The sequence below is a fragment of the Stegodyphus dumicola genome, chromosome 10 (assembly GCF_044657685.1).
Source record: "Stegodyphus dumicola isolate Sdum_Otavi_A_Nest chromosome 10, ASM4465768v1".
Taxonomy (NCBI): Eukaryota; Metazoa; Arthropoda; class Arachnida; order Araneae; family Eresidae; genus Stegodyphus; species Stegodyphus dumicola.
Window position 1 is genome coordinate 173,170,058 of NC_140777.1, and position 16,923 is coordinate 173,186,980.

At 34.8% G+C, this 16,923-nt stretch overlaps 1 long non-coding RNA gene across 1 annotated transcript in view; it reads right to left on the minus strand.

Moving 5' to 3' along the window:
• Positions 1-227: 227 nt before the first annotated feature.
• LOC146995205 (uncharacterized) overlaps positions 228-16,923 on the minus strand; it is a 43,839-nt gene continuing 27,143 nt past the window's right edge. The window contains exon 2 of the long non-coding RNA XR_015043641.1: positions 228-513. This is a non-coding gene — a long non-coding RNA (uncharacterized LOC146995205). The remainder of the gene's footprint in view (positions 514-16,923) is intronic.

Here is a 16,923-nt window from a genome sequence, read left to right on the forward strand (position 1 = left end):
TGATGCTGTTTGGACTGTGTAAAGCGCCGGCAACATCCGAACGTCTTATGGAGACTGTTTTGAAAGGCCTTTCTTACGAAGCCTGCCTGATATACATGGACGACATCATCATCGTCGGAAAGAGTTTTGAAGAACATTTAGAAAATCTTAGGAAGGTGCTTCAGACACTGAAAAAGCCAATCTGAAGCTGAGTCCCGCTAAATGCAAATTGTTTCGAAAGGAAGTGACTTACCTGGGACATGTCATCTCTGCAGAAGGTGCGCGCACGGATCCTGAAAAGGTATCAGCGGTTAAATCCTGGAAACGTCCCGAAAATGTCCATCAGCTGAGAAGCTTCCTACGGCTTTGCACCTACTACAGGAGATTCGTAAAGGACTTTTTTTTCCAACGCAAGACCCCTTCACAAGCTGACAGAGAGCAACCAAAAGTTCTTGTGGATAAAAGAATGCGAGACTGCCCCCTTCCCAAGGACTGCACGTCCCGGGCAGTACAATCCCTGGACAGGAAGGCACACTGTGGCATAAATGCAATAATAAGCATTACATTACAATAATAAATAACATGAACAATAAATGCAATAAATAAAACAAATCAAATGCTATCAAATACAAATCAAATACGAAATACAAATCAATTGCAAAATACAAATCAAATACTAAATACACATTTAGAAACAAAAAGGAGTATGGTCAATTATTACACTATTTATAATTATTTACATTACGTACTATGGCCATAGTAATGAGCTAACCTGTCGTAAATTACGACTTTAAGTTTAGAGTTCGAAGACTTACGAATTCGAACCACGACGTCATTCAGCCTGTTTAGCACTGTAAGTGGACCATCCGAAGGTGACTGTAATTTAGGACTGAGTCCTTTTCGTTGAATCGGGTTCCACAACCACACTTTGTCTCCTTCGTGGAATTGATGTTCAGTAGCTCTTGTGTCGTATCGAGTCCTATCTTCTCCGTCGCCAAGTTGACTCGCTCTCGTGCAAAGTTGTGCATCACTTCAAACCGGGCCTGGATATCTTGAATATATTCCTCAGACGATGAAGGAGCATCCGGAGGACGGCCAAACAATAGATCACAAGGCAGACGAAGGTCACGACCGAAGAGCATCTGTGATGGAGAATAGCCGGTAGTCTCGTGGATAGCACTGCGGGAAGCCAGTAAAAAGAGTGGTAATTTCTTGTCCCAGTCCTGTTGGTTTCTGGAAACCACTAATGAGAGGTTATTAAGGATGGTTCGATTGAACCTCTTTACCATGCCGTCCGACTGGGGATGCAATGGCGTCGTTTGAGTTTTGTCAATGCCGAGTAGTTTGCATAGGTTTTTGATTACTGCCGAGGCAAAATTCCTTCCCTGGTCGGAATGTAACTGAAGAGGCACTCCGAACCTGGAAATCCAGTGCTGTATCATTACCTCAGCTACTGTGAAAGCATCTTGATCAGGAATAGGATAAGCTTCAGGCCACTTGGTGTAGTAATCAACGACAACGGGTATGTATTTGTTGCCATCAGCAGTTCGTGGCGGAGGTCCCAGAATGTCAAAGACGATACGTTCAAAAGGCGCCCCTACGGTGTAACGTTGCAGCTTGCCTCGGCTGCGTCTCCTCGGTCCTTTCCGACCTGCCACAGGCATTGCAAGATCGGCACCACTTTTGTACGTCATCCTTTACATTATTCCAGTAAAAGCGCTCACGAACTCTCTGCAAAGACTTTATTATTCCAAAACGACCTCCCGTAGAGCTGTTATGTAGTTCTTTAAGGACATCAGGAATGCGGGATCTTGGAAGTATCAGCTGCCATCGGAACGTCTTCCAATCATCCGATTCGAATTTCCGGTATAAGACGCCGTTTCGAATATGAAGTGAATCCCAGAGTGCCCAATATTGTTTGGTTGTAGGACTACAGATAGAAATGTCCTGCCAGGTAGGTTTTCTGTTTGATGACTCCATTAAATCAATTATGGGTTTAATGTCGTGGTCTTCCAGCTGGTCTTTCCTGACTTCATCATCACTCCACGGTTCTCGATCAGCCGATGTTGATGTTGTAATTTGTCTTGCGACCGGAGTCAGCAGCTCGTATTTCGCTTCCACCCTGGAACAATATCGGCAGCTTTCCTGGCAAGGTCTTCTAGACAGGGCGTCGGCGTTTCCGTGTGATGATCCCTTACAATGACGGATAGTGATGTCATATTCTTGGAATCTCTGTATCCACCTGGCTATTTGACCCTCAGGATTCTTGAAATTTAAAAGCCAGGTCAATGATGCATGATCGGTGCGGAGCAGGAATTTTCTGCCGTATAGATAGTGATGGAACTGTTCTACAGCTTTGACTATGGCGAGCAACTCTTTCCTGGTGACACAATAATTCCTCTCAGGTTTAGACAGGCACTTGCTCCAGTACGCCACTACACGTTCTTGGCTGTGTATTTCTTGGGACAAAACAGCACCGACACTTTCATTGCTCGCGTCGGTGTCGAGAATAAATGGTCGGTCGTTAACAACTTAAAGGAGGCTTTAACATCTGCTCCAATCCTGACGTATCCTCAGCTCGATCGACCATTTATTCTCGACACCGACGCGAGCAATAAAAGTGTCGGTGCTGTTTTGTTTGGAAGTGCTGTAAGCGGCACTTCCAAACGTGATGTTAACATTTACTTTTCCATCGATGTCGATCTTCTCACCGGACACAGTCTGGAGGGTAACGCAGGGCAGCGTCCAGATAAGTTTGTTTCCCAGTTGTGGAGCCAAATCTTTTCGGATGATGGTAACGTTGGCTCCTGTATCTATTGTCATATTGCAGGGAACTCCATTAATATGTCCTATTATGAAAAGTTCTGGCAACCTACGCCCCGCGAGATTAGTTCCCCTGCTGCTTGCCAGGAGCGGTCTTAACATCCGTGCCCTGGGGTGTTCTGCAGTTCCGCCGTATGTGTCCGTCAGCCTCACAGTTCCAACATTTTAAGGTCGGTTTCTTCTCACTGATATTTCTTCTCAAGTCATTGAGTTGTCTGGTTATATCGTCTAGACGAGCAGTGACTTGATTCCCTGGCTCCTGGACATTAGCAGCTCTGATTGGGTGGCGGTTTCGAGAGTGACTTGCTGGGCTGCCTCGAATGTCATGATGTACACTAAAGCGCTTTTCAAATCTTTAACATCCTCCATTCGTAGAGCCTTCTGTATTTCGGGATCCCGGATACCATCGATAAACTACTGCAGGGACAGGATTTCCCTCGTTTGTCTCGGGCACTCCGTAAAGGCGAGGTGGGACAGCCTTTCAACATCTGTGGCGAGTTCCTGGAGTGATTCGGTGGGCTTCTGTTGACGGGATTTTAATTGAAGCCTGCTGTAGTCCTTTTGAACGTTTCTCGCCAAAGCGCAGCTCCAATGCGCCGGATAAAGCTTCGAAGTCAAGTCTTTGGTTTTCTGGAAGCGTCTGCAAGATATCCGCTGCGTCTGCTCTCAGAGAAGCGGCGAGATGACAGGTCTTAGCTTGGGAATCCCATCCATTCGCATCCGCAACGATAGAAAATTGGGTCTTATACACTTGCCAGGATGTCTTCCCATCATATGTGGATAGCTTCAGAGATGGACGAGCAGGCATCGGTAAGAATTTAAAATCATCACTCTTGCTCCCTGCCGTCGCTACGAATTTCTTTAAAGTTTCCATTTCTTTGGCAACTGTAGAAATTTTCTCATCAATTTGTTGTTCGATTTGGTGTTGGACGGCACAAACTCTTCCTTCAATTCGTTCCTCCACAGCAGAAACTCTCCCTTATATTTGTTATTTGACGGAGGAGACTCTTTCTTCAATTTCTCCAACCTTACTTTCGACCGAGTCTATTCTACCTTTTATAGCCTTGAATTTGTTTTCTATTACGCAGGTAATTTCTCTTTTCATTTACTCTTGACCTGCTTTCATCTCGTCTCTAACAGATTTCATCTCGTCTTTAACGAATTTCATCTCCTCTTTGACGAATTCCTGTCCCGCTTTCATTTCTTCCTGTCCCGCTTCAATGTTTTCCTGTACAGATTTTTGACCAGCATCCATTTTCTCTTTAATTTCTTCTTTAAAAGATGTTTGGCCAGCTTCCATCTTTTCTTGGAACGCAGCAAAAGCAGTAATTAGCTGTCTCAATTGTTCTTCCATCCCTCTTGTTATTGGCATTCAAATCCCACCGCTGCCACCAAAAATTGTTGCTTGTGTACGGGTTCGTTACGAAATGAATGCACAAGTTCGATGAAAAATGAAGAAAATTTATTATTATCACAACAATATGATTAAATGTCCTCAAATAATCGTGCAGTATCACAATATCTCACAGTAGTTATCTTTTAACTACTCAAACGTTCAAATAGAACTTAATTCAAAACAGCTAAAGAAAGCTAATCCGCGAATTCGCTACAATCAACAAGAGCAGTTTTCTAAACAACAACAAATTAAGCAACTACAACGAACTAAGAGTTTTTCTTCCTTTTATAAGATTTTAAAATCGCCCGCGAGAATTTTCTAGTACTTTCTCGAAATCAAAAAGAGATATTTATTAAATGTTTAATGCACGCGCTCTTGTATTTTCAATTTTCCGGCTTAGCTTTCTTTTAATATTCGTAACGCGCTGCACTGCGCGGGAAATGAACTAACATAAGCTACTTAAATACCAAATCCGTAACAATATAATGATACCTCTACTTATCCGAACTCTAACTATCTGTATCCCTTGTTTTTCCGTTCTAACTAAATAAAATTCAGAATGTTTTTCACTTACTTAGATTTTTCACTAACTTCAATATTGGTGAAATAGAATATTTTATCAGTATTTTACATCAGTTTACTTACAGACTTATTATTTTATGTCAATAAAGAAAAAAATATATTTGCTTAACTGAAGAGAAATAGTTTACTTATTTTATTTACTCAGGGAAAAAAAAAAAAAAAGGCAAAAGGAGCAAGAAAGTTAGACACTGTTGTATAATCAAATAAAAATCTTCATTATAGAATATAGTAATTTGCAAGCAATAATATAGGCAAGCGCAAAGAGATTAGTTTGTTTGAATAAGACAAATACACGAGGGCTATCTAAGGGAAATGATGCCTTCATGGAGGTCTTTCTAAAGGAAACTGATTCGTATTCACGTTAGCACAAAGAAAATCATTCCTACAATCATTCCATTAGCCTGGCTTCGAATCTAGATCCAAATTAGTAATATTTAGTGGTTTCAACCAGTCGGTCACTCGTGGGCCATAAACGAAAAGAAATACATTATTGTAGAAAGAAGGAATGTTGAATCATAGATACTTCAATGTACTGTAAATCATATTTCTTATGGAAGGCGTTATGTTAAAATTTGCATAATTTTCATCATCTTCCATAGCTAATTCTGTTAAGATTAATGAACGTGACTCGTACGTGAAGGATATTGCATTGCACAGAACGCTTATTATTAGATTCAAACACTGTAAAGCATGAAGCTTTAGTTCGAAGCAAATATGGGTGTTCGCTATAAATTTATTATAAGAAAAGACGCATCTGACCATTAAAATATATGTCGCAACTCAATGGTCTAGTCACTATGCTCATTGTAAAACTGCTAAAAGGAACATCTATTTGTCTAATATGAACGACTTTCTACAGAAAACATGCGAGTATTGCTTTTCTGTTTTGATAGCGTTATAGTTTATAAAGATCCTGAGTTTATGCCTTCAGGAATGAGGGTCAGGCTTATGCTGCATAAACAGTTTAAGCAGTTCCTGGATTCGACGTACAGTTGCTCTGTTTGTTATTTGTTGTTCTTGTTTATTTCATTGAAAAACACCCGACCAGTTTATGATTTTGTCTCGTGCCAAAAATACAAAAGTAAAAATTAAAAAAAAAAAAAAAAAATTCTGAAAGGCTTTCAGATTTTATATTACTCCCAAAGGGGCGTTTTTTAACGTTTTGTGTGTTGCCTTTATTTATTAAATATCATGCTCTTCGTACTTAAACCATAAAATTCAGTTCAACAGCAATATCACAAAATATTTCAAAGAGATTTTCTTTAGAATTTCCGATACAGAGTCTCGCGCGCTGGAGATAATTTATTTTTCCGTACAGCGCTGCCATTATTCGCTTTGAAATCGTTGAGTTTCTTAATCTAAAACTCATAAATGCTTTACAAAATATGAAATAGATAATAAAATAAATTCCAAATTCTAAATTTGGGCTTCCAGATGCCCATATTCGGATGAAGACGTACGTTATTCAAAATTGAATGGCTGTAGCTACCGTTATTTTATCACAATGCGAGAAACACACATGCATTTAATGCAGATTCTTCATTATTTAATTTCTTTAAATATAATATAGGGCTCTAATATATGGTGACAACAATTTAAAAAGTGATTCGTTTAGTGAATCAACACATTATGCCAAAACGAAATTAATAGCCTTTGTGGGCAAAATATTCCTTTTTGTTAAAAATAGTGCAGCTTCCGGTAAAATAGTGATTTGGCAATTAAAATACCCCATCTGTTACACTCACTATTGGCATTCTAAATATTTTATTTTTATCTAGATCTATGTACTTTTAATGTTGTTCAGATCAGTGTTTCTTAACCGCCGGTCCATAAGAAATATTTGCCGGTCCGCGAAATATCCAGCCCTATCTGTCCAAAAATTGTGCCAGTGGGTCGAATTATTAATCTTACTGGTCCGCGAGAACGTACTGAAATACAGGGTGGCGCAGAGAAACGGGAAATTTCGAAATAACGTCATTTCCCCGAATAAATTCATAAAACCAGTAATTTATTAACGAAAGTGCATGTACTCAGCCTGCCATTTATGTTTTTACAATCAAAATGTCCAAAAGTGTCTCCTTACTTTTTAAAGATGACATCGGAAAAATGTGCTTCCATTCGGCGTTCACTCTCTAACAGCCTGTTATGAAAACTCTGGAATGCGCAATGTAGCAAATCTTGGGGAATGGCAGTGATTTCTTTTTCAATGTTCTCCTTCAGTTCATGGATTGTTGCAGAACATGTAGAGTACACCTTGCCTTTAAGATATCCCCACAGGAAGAAGTCGCACACACTAAGATCAGGGGATCTCGTAGGCCATTCAGTGTCACCGTTACGTGAAATAATGCGTCTTCCAAACAACTGACGATTCCTATCTTCGCTTAATCCCTAGCGAAGATGCATGCTGTCGAAAGGAGCGGCGAGGACTTCTCTCGATTGCAGCTCTAACAACTTCAATGTTCTCTGGGGTACGAATCGTTGGACTGCCACCTGGAGGTTTCTTTTTCAAGGCAGATCCTGTTTCTTCAAAATTACGCACCCACGTTGTAATCGCATGCGCAGATAGGACACGTCTATGACGTCCAAGTTGGTAATACTGTCGAAATATTCTTTGCGCGGCAGTCGCAATAGCACCATTTTTATAAAACGCTCTCACGGCTACTGCACGTTCCGCACCAGTCCAATGATCCATGATTACTAAATGGCAATGCGCTCACAACAAGTGCGCAAAGTTTCGAAAAACTGCCGGCTCTACAGTGCTGCCAACTATAACGTTCAAAATTTCCCGTTTCCCTGCGCCAACCTATATTTTACCGTCTATGCAGTAAATCCAGTTGCAAAACACTCGGCTAGATGTTTCCCCCAAACTTTATAGCATCTGACCTATGAATTTAGATCTTTTATTATTTTCATTCAGATGTTTTTTCTCAAAATTTATAATTGCATGTAGAGTCTGTGAGAGCCAAATATTTTTATTTCATTTTTACGTACTTTGTTTCAATTAGATTTGGCAATATTGAAACTTACAACTGGCCAATCCATTTTTGCGCATGTTCTATATCAATTGAAACTACGACTCGGCATTTGCGATTTTTTTATTTGCTATTATTTTGTTCTGTACACTAAATTAATTTCCAAAATGTCAAAAAGAAATTGTGCGTTTACTGATGAATTAAAGAAGCATTATCCGTTTTAGTAAAACGTTTGTGATAGTGCTATCAAAGGGAAATGAGAAGTGCACTCTCCAGAACTTTCAGTAGCTCATCGTGAGCTTCCGGACATTACAAATCACTTGAAATCTGCGAAACATAAGGGAAACCTGATAGTAGCGACAAAAGTTTTTCCAAATAATATTCTATCTATTAGGAAATTTATAATATTCTAAAGTGCCCGATTTAAGTGACAATTCTTAATAGCAGCTAAAGAAGTTGCATTTTATTTATTTACAATCTCAGCTTTAAGTCAGCCTTCTATTCATCTAAATTAATTTCGAAGCTCTATAAAACAAAGTTAAAACTAGCCAGAACAAAATGTCCATCTTTCATTGTTAATGAATGTGATGATTGAGCCGCTTTTGTTCCAGCAGCTTTGCGAAGATTTAAATAAACCAAAATCTTTGACAATATTTAGACAATAACCTAGATTCTTCTAAGAAGAAAGAATTTAAAATTGTGACAATTATTTAGCGATATTCTGTGTCAGATAACGAATTTTATTCTAGTAGGGAGGTACACGTAGAAGCAGGCGAGGCATCAGAATGTCACGTATCAGTACTGAGCTGCGTTACATTTCAACAACATAATTTTTATTACCCTCTTATACTCTCAGAAAAAATCCTAAAGCAAATGGCCTTCAAAGAGTTAAAGCGGGCACAAAAAGTAAAATTCGTGTTTATGTAAAGCTTGTAAATTTGATATTATAATTCGCAAAATTCTTTTCCCTTATAGCATGGAGGAGGAAACATGAACTGTTATGATTCACAAATCAAGAATATTAACTGTAGCAAATGCGAACTGCTATGATTCATAATACAAGAATGATTAACTGTACTTTTTTTTAAATTTCTACTTAAAATTTTGCTGTTTCTTATCAGTTCTGACGATGCTGAACCGCTAAATGCGTTCCACTGGCTTTTCTTACGAATAACTCCTACATAGAATAAGTTAAAACTTGTAAAATTTCAACAAACTAGTGGAGATTTCTCATTTGCAGCATTTCTGAAGTGTCCAAACAGATTAGTCAACAACGGCTTTTGTCGTTTAGTAAACCTTGTTTTACTAGTTAACGGGAACACGTGTTTTGACGGAACCGTGACTGGAAAGCGGTTTAGAGATTACGATTAATATTCGCTACACAAAGAATATCGCTGGATTTTCTTATTCGCTTCATGATTTTAGAACTCAAACGATCCGAAACTTCTGTCTTCAACGAATTGGAGATGTTTAGCTCAAGAAAAGTTTCCTTCCTTTCTAATTATTTCTGCGTGTTATTTAGAGCATGTAATTATTGCTTGCTGTTTATGTCATTCATTAAATACAGTAAAAGTTTTAGTTAACCAAAAGCATCTTTTCATAGAGAGGTGAATAAATATGTGAAGTTATTTGTTTTATATTCTCTGTGTTAACTAAATTTCTGACGGTGTCGATAATTTGAATTTTTTATTACTAAGTACTGATACTGATTTCTTCATTTCATTACTTCATTTATCATTATTCAGGCATAATCCTTGAACTAGAACAAAATTACAGTTCATATTTGCTAATATGCAACACAAACCCACTTGAAGTACTTTTAGTTTTTTTTACAAGATTATATATAGGCTGATTCAAATTACAGTAAAATTCTTGTATTATATTCTAAGCAAGTACTTACGTGATAGTGGTTTCAGAAGGAAATTCAGCGAAATGATTTCTTTTTTTCCCGACTAAAACATAGGTAATTATTTTTCTACTAATTAGAGTTAGCATCAAATAAAAAAATATAAAGCTTCAAAAATGTCATATTTCTTTAGAAAAGAATTTTGAGAAAGTAGCATATGAGGAAAAGAATTAAATGATGCTTTTCATGACTTATATATATCTGTATCAATCCTTAACAACTATTTATTCTCGCATTTTTTAAATCCAGCTGTTTTAGTCTCTTGTGCATTACTATTCACCAAGATTATATCGTTAATTTAACCTTTCCAGCAATAGCGATACTTGCTCAATCCGTAGCAGGAATCAAATGAATTGTTAAAAAAATTGTCTTGATTATATTTAGGATACTTTAAATATTTTTTAATGGCAATACTGTACAAGATTAGTACAGGAAAGTTCAAGGCTAAATTAGTAATACTTAGCAACTTTAATGAATGAAATAGAGGGAGGAAAACTGATATTATAAATCTTATGTAAAATATAACAAACTCATTGTTACGAACATGCCTATTGTTATTTTGTAACCAAGTGGTAAACATAAATCGTTATTATTCATTACACTAATAGTGTAAACATTCATAAAAATCCTCAGTTAAATATATTATAGAATATACTAAAGAGATGAGCTATTAAAGATTAAAAAGATGAAAGTTTATCAGTTATGCATATCGCTTTCTTTAAAAATACATTAAAAAAGTACGTTATGCTAATGTGCAATAATTTGAAATATAAATAACAAATATTCTGATTCAAATTTATCAATAGTTATCAGAACTGTCTGTCTGCTAAGAAAAATACATTGAGATTCTACTCTAGGGTTTTTAATAAAATCAATTTGAGTAATTTGCACGACTGCTTGGTGTTGTTGAGTAAAGTAGCATAGCATAAGGCGATTCTGAGACTATTAATGCTTTCAATATCAAAAGACTTTTTCGAAATTCGAAGACAACTAAAATCAAAAAACTAAAACATGCTTGTAACGCAATGATTGTAGCCAAAGTAACCACCTCTAAGTACTTTAGAAATTTTTACTTTTATGGTACGCTCATGAACAAATTTAGTTCTTTTTTTTTTTTTTTTTTTTTTTTTTTTTTTTTTTTTTTAAGAAATATATTGATTTTAGTAGCAAAAAGAACAACAGGAAAGACGAACGTAAGAGTTTTCTGTAGTTTATTTACAAACACTTTTCTCACTTTTTCATACTTCAAATTCAGGAAATATACACTAGTTTTCTTCCCCCTTCTAGCCTAAATATTCATTTATCTTCATTTCTAATCCAAATAAAAATTAATGCTTTAATAAAAAACTTAGCTTAGATTTTGAACAAAACTCTATCAATTTCAATGGCTGATTATCTCTACATATAATAAAAGAAAGAGTCTGTCTGTGTGTGTGTCTTTTGTTCGCGCTGAGCGTAAGCTAATAGACCCACGGCTACGAAATTTGGTACATAGGTGCATCTAGACAAGAGCCAGTGCACCTCGAAGTGAGTTTTTCGAAATTCGAATTCGAATTTTTTTAATTTTATGTTTTGTGATGAAATTGCGTCATTTTGAGACATAATGGGCTATAGGAAAGCGAGATTTTACTCTACACACTCCACTTTCACATCGTCATGAAACCTAGGCACTTAGCTATTTTATGAACTTTAAATAAATTTCGTGTTTCAATAAATCGATTAAATACGAATTTATTTAACAAATGGAGCTTAACATCTTTTCAACGGGATTTTTTCTAAAAAAGTTTATTTTTAAAAATGTACAGTTTATTTTTCTTTCATTTTTGGACACCTTAAACTTTCATCCTTGCGATTGCTTTTACAAAAATAATTTTGGAAAAATGATAATATTTTGTATTTTTAAAAAAAATTTTTAATGAAACTTCCGAGTACACTTCTCACATCTCACATCTTTAAAAATGTGACTTTGGCAACAATTTTCCTGTCTTATTGTTGTTGATAGATTTTTGATGAAATCGCAACATTTTGAATAGTTTCATTCTTTTAGAAATATGGGTTTGGCAACAATTTTTCATCGTGTTTCTTATGTCACTGTTTTTAAGAGATTGGCATATTTCATTGTCATCTTATTATATATATAATACATTTTTATTGATTTTTTTTTTTTTTTTTTTTTTTTTTTTTTTTTTTTTTTTTTTTTTGGATAAAGTTGTTCTGAAGAGTGAAATTCTGCGCGGAATTTTATGTTTTTTGAGTTGCTTTCATGTTATTTTTTGCTTATTTCACTGTTTGTGAGATATTGAAAAGTTTTGTATGATTTTTTTTTCTTCAACGGAAAGTTGGTTAATTTATTTATTAGGATAATTAATATTTGTATTATTAAGGGATATTGCTTATTTCATTGTAATTTTGTTATACTTAATAAACTTTTTAATGAATTTGTTCTGCAGAGTAAAATTCTACGCAGTTTTTAAATTTAATGTTTGGTGTTCCCTACAGCCATTTTTCCGTTACATTTAAAAGCCAGACGAAGGCTGGCAGCGAAGCTGCTAGTCGCAAATGAAGTGAACACAGACTAATAATAGAGATTTAACTTATATATTAATGAATCATATTGGTCTAACCTCACATGATATTGAATTATCTAAAGTGAATGATGCGCAATGAAATTTGTATTATTTGCAATAATGGGGGGGGGGGAATTTAGTTTGCTGTACTGAAGTTAACATTTTACAATAAAATCAGAAGCACAAAATTGGTCTCAAGCGTTTTATTGATAACACCCTGGTAAATTACCCGAGATATTAAGTAATTTTTCGGTAAGAAACTATCATATGATATTTGAGATTTTCATTGCAGAAATCGCTTTGAGTTAAAGAGTCAAATACCTTTAAAAACGTCAAACTATGCCCAAATTTCTAACGCGTTTTATAACAACTAACTGGTTCAGTATCGTGAAATTTACTAATACTTATTTCAATATCCTTGGTGCTGTATTTACTCTTTTACTTCACGTTAAAGATATTAAAATATTTTTAATAAAAATAAAATACCTTCTTCGTCGATGACATGAAATCGTAATAGTATTACAATTTCGTGTAGTACAAATTTATTATAATACGATGAAAACTTCATTGTAGAGTCATTAGAATTTTTTTATGCTGGACGTTAGAAATATGCAATGCCTTCGCCGGGATACGAACCCTGCACCTCTTGAATTCTAATACGCGTCAAATATGCTTCTAGTTACACCACGAAGGTATGCGGATAGGAGAAAGAAAATACCTGATATCCCCTCCTTTTAAAGCGAGACTGGGGATGAGGGGACCCAATCGCCAGATCCTGATGGTGACGAATTATCTTCCACCACCTTTTAATTCGGGCGGCACTGTTGAGTCATTAGTTTATTTTGAAGCAGGAGAGGTGAAAAATGTGCAATGCTCCCGCGGGTCTCGAGCTCTCGACCTCTCAAATACGCTTCGAGTATGCTTCTAATTACATCTCGAAGGTATGCGGTATAGCATTAAATGAAAGGTAATTTCTAAAAGTTTTACGCGAGAAGAATAATAGTTGGATTACTCACATAATATTTATACAATTCGTCAAATTTCTTGAAACTCTGTCCGATAGTTTGCAAAGAAATCATACATGTAAGCAGAAAAGCTAGTTTTGAGCAATCATAACTACTTTAACAATTAAAGTAAATAATTACCTTCAAATCCTGTAAATGAGCCTTATTTTTTAATATTAATAAATAAATGTAAAAACATATTTTTGAATTTGTAACTATCCGTAATTATATATTTAAACAGTAATGCGTATATAATCATCATAATTTTAGTTGAGACAATGAAAGTGAAGAGTCACAGTTTTCCTACGATTTCAAATTTAATTTCAGATCTAAACGTTCATATATCAGAAGCACAGCATCTGGCCATTTTGCATAGACACAATGTTTAACAATCAATCAAATTTCAGGAAATTCTGTTAAATCATTCATGCAAACACCAAAGCATATTTTTATAAAATTTTAATTGCACAATAAAATTACTTAAAAATCTTGTACGCACATCAGTCTCTTAAAATGAATAAATATATAGATATGTGTTTTAAGTAACATTTCTATTACGCGTAACTATATATTTATATGAAATTGTATACAGAGGCATTTTGTGCATAGTTCAGGAGGTATTTCCTACAATGAATTTGCTGAAAAGCAAATGCATCGTTATCATCAAACAAATCATCCGGCTCTTAAGATTGCAAAAGCAGACCTATTTTTTACCACAGTTTTGGTTCAAGAAGACATTTTTACATAGGATTTGTTTTAAAATGCTTGTGAGCCAACAAATTTTAATATAAAACATAAAAATGTGGATTGTTTTTCCTTTTAATAAAGTATTTAGTTTTATTTCAATCTTGTGAAGTATTAATGTTATAAAGATTCATTTTACAGTAGGTAAAGGTACCTGACAACTACACTTGCATTTGGCAAATAATTTTCTTGAACTAGAAACAAAAGTTCAACAAAATATCTTTGTATAATTTTTTAAAATTTAATAATCGATTAATATTATACAGCATGTATCGAATAAGATATTTTCAACTATTAACGGCATGAAAAGCATGGACGCAGCTGCAACCAAACACCTATTTCTTTGCGTTATATACCCTACTCACCAGGTATAATGAATGGCAGACGGTAACGGCAAATAAACTACAACTGCGTCCTTATCAAAGAAAATTTCTCAATCATTCTTAATATCATCATTTCGAAATTCAACCAATAAAAAAATCTCATAAAACTATATTGTGGCTCTCCTGTAAATTATTGCTATGAAGCTTAACTACTTCTTTGGAAGACGTCTATACACGGGTTTCTGATATAACAAGCTAGGCTAAAAAAATAACTCTTTTATCCTTCCCAAAGAAATTGGATTGCCCGGAAAAATAAATAAACATTCCAAACTCTTTAAGAACACGCGACGTTTTCAAAAGTAATTTATATCTTTATTTTCCTGATAAAAAAGGGGAAGCATACGCGAATAATAGTCGCCCTTTCGAAGAATAGACATTAGAAAATATATAACCTATCCATAAAACGTCTCCCCCTCCCTCTTTTCCTGCCTTTACTACGGAACTGATTTCGGCATTTGTGGTAATAATAATTGAGTTTATGAGTTTAAGTCTATGTTCATGAAACTGAAGTTCTTAGTATGTATCCTATATGCATAGTGCTTCATTGCACTACATTTTTCAACGTAGACAGATTTCAGTAAAACTATTTACTGCTCAATACTTGAATTCTGATTTTTGATCTTTTCGTTGTTTGGTTTTCGCCACAGAAAAGACAAAATGCTTTGATAAATCTTTAAGTCTTCTGATATATATATATATAACTGATAAAAAAAGGGGAAGTTTATATACATATATATGTTTAATGTTTCAAACAGAACTTTTCAAGGGGTTAGTATTTGAAACATTAAACTCGAACGATTAATGAGTGCCGAACAACAGTTGCGTTCTTTCTAACATTATGCGACTCAAACCTCGCCAATTAATCATTCTTGTATGCAAATTAATATTTCTAATTGTCTTATAATATCAGAAACATGCTGTTCGTTATTCTAGATTTACAAGCACAGAATATAAATTAAACTGCAAAAAATACAAAAACAAAGCTTGCTGAAGGAAAAGCTAGAAAAACTGTACGCAAACGCATTCAAAAACGTTATTCATTTGCATAAATATGAAAACGTTCAAACGAGAAACGTTCGAAAATTACAATTTAAAAAGAACTGACTATATATATTCAAACTCAAATTACTTCTGTCCTAAGCTTCTTTTTTGAATGCTTATTGTTGGCTAGCTGTATTGCGAAAATCATGCATCTACTTCATACATCTCTTTCATATGTCGTATTATATAAGATGTAGAATCAACAAATATGCGATCAAAACAGGTCCTCAGATTGCGCCCTCTAATGATGTGTAATTCATCTTTAAAAATGCGTTTCTCAATAATAATTTTAAAAAAATAGTGCTCCATCGGCCAGGATTCTAAATATCTAAATCTTCTTTCTAAATTACATATATACTTAAATTAAATTATTAACATGCTTTAAATTCATTTTTCACTTTGTATTTACCAATGGTCAGTTTAAAAATATTTTGTATCTATGTCGAATTAAATCGCATCGGGGAATTTCCTCTGTGTATTTGAAAATTTCTGATTTAAATCTAAAATATTATTTTTCTTAGTGTGTGTGTGTTTTTAAAATTTGTATTTATTGTTTTTATTATTATTTTGGAAAGAATTTCATTCAAATATTTGAAGAAGACGAAACGCGATCATTGCTTGGTTATTGCAGATTTTGTGGAAAAAGATTTCCGTTAAAAAGTCGGCCTTCTTTCATGGGATCAACAATAATTAATTTCTTTTGATATGTATTTCTTAGAACTTTGAGTATTTAGTTTTATTTCAATCTTGTGAAGTATTAATGTTATAAAGATTCATTTTACAATAGGTTTTACTCTTCATTTCATAAGGAACATTCGAAAATAAAAATTTAATAACTAAATTTTATTATACTCTTAGCAGCGACAGTGCTAGCTTTTTAAAGTCCGTTTATACTTTTTTTGCTTTTAATTTATTAGTTTTATATATGCACATGCATAGAATATATACAAACACTATTTTCGTGGTTGATTGGATACTGGCAAAGTATATGGAATTTCTAAGGCTATCGGCTTTAGGAAGGATGCTTTGCTGAGAAAGATTTCTTAATCTCATTCTGCGCAATGGTCCTTATCTAAGTTAAAGCAGAAAATTGTCTTTATCCAGTGGTAAGAAAATTTTTCATCTTTTTATGCATTTCAAGCCAAAAATGGATTTCTTCTGTTACGTTTTGGTCAAGTAATCAATTACTCAATGGATGATTCATATCATCAGCTTGTAGAGACATTAGGTTATTTTGAAGCAGGCGACATGAAAAATAAGCAATGCTCTCGCCGGAACTGGAACCACGGACCTCTCGAATACGCTCCGAGTGTGCTGACCACTACACCACGAAGGCATGCTAAGAAGGTGGGAGAAATACCTTAGAAGGTACTTTTAAGTCACAGAAGATAGTGAGTCCTTTTGGTTGCTGAGAGGAATTGGTTATCTTCTGTATCTGAAGTGATGCTGACTAAAGAAGGCTCTTTTTCATAATTTTCGTCTTCAATGTGCTTCCTTGAAGTATTTTGATTAATTTATATTTAGAA